The sequence below is a fragment of the Lipotes vexillifer genome, unplaced genomic scaffold, assembly GCF_000442215.2.
Source record: "Lipotes vexillifer unplaced genomic scaffold, Lipotes_vexillifer_v1.1 scaffold1747, whole genome shotgun sequence".
NCBI lineage: Eukaryota > Metazoa > Chordata > Mammalia > Artiodactyla > Lipotidae > Lipotes > Lipotes vexillifer.
In genome coordinates, this window is record NW_006772865.1 from 300996 (window position 1) to 304145 (window position 3150).

A 3150-nucleotide genomic window follows, 5' to 3' on the forward strand; every position below is an offset into this window, starting at 1 on the left:
AGTAGCCCCCACTCGTGGCAAATAGAGAAAGCCTGCATGTAGCAATGAACACCCAACACAGCCCAAAATAAATAATTTATTTTTTAAAAAAAAGAAGAAGCTATTGCAGTGGTTCATGAAGGAGGTGGAGTAAGAAGAAATGATTGATGGCTCGAAGTGGTGCCAGTAGAGATGATGAGAAGTGAATATAGATTTATGTAGAAAGTAGGATCTATAGGACTTGCTGATTAATTATATAAAAGTGGTAAAGGAAAAGAAGTCAAAATGAGTCCCCAGTTTCTGGCATAAACAAGTGGCTGAATGATGTTATTGGGCAAGAGAGGGACAGTGGAGGCAGACTAGGTTTGCAAGGGATAATCATGAATATGGTTTTGGCAGTATTAAGTGTTGAGATGACCAAATATGTGATGTCTGAGTGGAGAGATTGAGTTGGGAGTAAGAGACAGTGATCTGGAACTCAGAAGTCTTGTGTAAAGAAATAAAATTGATATTGAAACCATGGAAATGAATGGAATGGATAATGTAGTTGAAGAATATATAGAGTGTCAAGAAGAGAAGGCTAATGACTGTGCCTGGAAGACTCTGACATTGAAAGGCTGAGTGAAGAAGAAGGTCCAAAAGAAAACTGAAAAGTAGTGACCATCTAAGTAGGAGGAAAACCAGAAGTGTGTGTTGTAATGGAAATTCAAGAGAAAAGAATGTTCCACTGGAAAGCTGTCAAAAAAGTCAAAAGTTTTTGAGTGTTCAAGTAAGATGAAAATGAAAAAGAATGATTAAATTTAGTTGATGGAATGAGTTGAGAAGTGAATGATATGCACAGATGATATTTCATCAAATGAAATGAATGGGGAACTTCCCTGGTGGTCCAGTGGCTAAGACTCCGCACTCCCAGTGCAGGGGGCCCAGGTTCGATCCCTGGTCAGGGAACTAGATCCCACATGCTGCCACTAAAGATCCCATGGGCCGCAACTAAGGCCCGGTGCAGCCAAATAAATAAATTTTTAAAAATGAAATGAACAAAGATGATCACTGCAGCCCTATTTGTGGAAATAACCTGTCTCCTAGTACAGCAAAAGATACACTTACGCTCACTGATTTTATTTCCCCAAAAGTAAATACTCATTTTAAGGTTGGTATGGTAAAGTTATTTTTTTGAACAAAAATTGGGGCATATTGTGGGACAATTTATTCTATGTGAAATATTTATAAAAACAGGTTTGTAATCTTATAAAATTGAACCATTGTTAATTACAAAAAAAAAAAAAAAACCCCGGATAGATGCACTGTAACTTAGTGAGGGTGAGCCTTCTGCAAGTAATATGTAAGAGAGGGATAATCTGTGGGGTGAGATCTCTGAGGATGTTGAAGGAACACTGTAAAGGGATTAGCCTCAGGTAAGGGAAGAGATGCCTGTCTTGTTAACAGGAAAAAAAGATCAAAGAATGATTCGCTGATAAGAGTTAACAGAGTTCTCTTCTATTATTATTTCTAATAATCTTCTACTATTATTACCAGTTGCCTTTTTTTTTCTACAGTAAGAGATGAGGAAACTTGGTACTAGTGAGGGAGAGGCAGTAGGATTGGAGATGTGAGAAGAGTAAGGAAGATCTATGAAGAACGGGTGTGTGAACAGGATATGGGAGTCAAAGAATTCCTGGACAGTGTTGTAAGAACCCAGTGGAGATTGGAGACCATGAATTCATTGTGGTGCCAATCATACCAATTTGCACATTATGGTTTTCTCCAAGTGTTCACAGCAGCACAGGTACACATATGGATAGTATGAACCATCGGATTGATCGAGGCCTGGGATTTTTGCCAGACTGGTGCCAGAGAAGGACAATTGAGCCAGCGAGTTCAAAATTGTAGTCAAAAGTAGTTGATATTATAAACCACAGAGAATTTTATTCAGTAAAATGGGGTAGGAAGTGGGGAAGGAGAACAGTTTGAACAGGAGACAAAACTACCTCTCAAGGTTTGCCAGTAGGTGGAGAGGGAAAAGAATGAGACCCACCCAAGGAGAAAACAGAGGCAGAGTCCTTGAGGGGAAGGGGGAAAGGGATAGAGAAGAAAGACAGGGAGGAAAAGGGAGAGATGGAGAAAGGTAGGGAAGGAGAAAGGGACGAAGAGGGAGGGAGAGTAGGAGACAGATAGACAGACCAGAGACTAAGAGGGCATTTGATTTTGTTTGTGATAGTTTTCCGTTCTTAGTTCCCTGGCTATGTTTCAAACCCATGGGTTCGAGAGATTCCCCTGTATCCTTACAGTGAAGTTGCTTCTTTGGCTGAAGTTTCTTTTTCAAAATAGTCTTAACTAAGACAAGAAAATGTAATATAGACTCTTGTACTCTCATAGCGTGTTTTTGTTTGTCTTGTTTTCGGGGTTAGGGGTCGGGGTGGGTAATGTAGAGCCAAAGTTGATCAGTTTTTCAACCCCTAAAGGGCACTTCTGTTGAAGCCATCTAACAGCCCTATTGCATAAGGCTCAGAGTTCCGGCAGATGCCTTTGGAGCCTCCGGGGCTTGGAGTCACCAGCAGGTTTCCCCAAGGGTCCCTGCCTCCTTGCCTCACTGGTCCTGTTCAGGAGCAGCCAGGACTTCATGCCTGGTGCTGCTGGGGTAGAAGGGTCGCTTTTTTGATCTGCTGAGGATCTGGTCCTAGGAAAAGGGGAATGTGAGTCCTCTGTTCTTGACTGTATCCAAGATCTTTCCCCACTGGTTTCCTATTGCGCAGTGAATCAGTTCACTCTTGAGGTAGGTCGACATTGCCCCCACCATCCGTCTCGTCTCTTTCCAGGTGGTACCACTTTGAGATCATGCTATTACTAACCCTTGTGTCCTCCTTCCCAAAGACATCAGCTACAGGTTTACCAAAACATCTACCTTCTCTTTCCTACTTCCTATCTACAATACTAAATACTAACAACGTGGGAGCTCTGAGGTTGCCTGTTTGGGCATTTACTTGATTGATTGATCTTTCTGCAGGCATTTAGTTTTAGTTTCCCACAACAGTAACACGCAAGCAACTCTCATTCTCTTCTCAGTCCTCCTGTCAATTTAACAAGCTGCTCTCAAGGCAGGTGCTATAATGAATCCTTGGTGTGCAGAAATGACTGCAATGTTATTGATTTAAATTCCATGAAGTGATGTCA

General features: G+C 41.5%; 1 non-coding gene across 1 annotated transcript; it reads left to right on the plus strand.

The window, feature by feature from the left end:
* Positions 1-854: 854 nt before the first annotated feature.
* Positions 855-927, plus strand: TRNAG-CCC (transfer RNA glycine (anticodon CCC)). The gene has a single exon. It is a non-coding gene; the product is annotated as a tRNA-Gly (tRNA).
* The last annotated feature ends 2223 nt before the right edge of the window (positions 928-3150 follow it).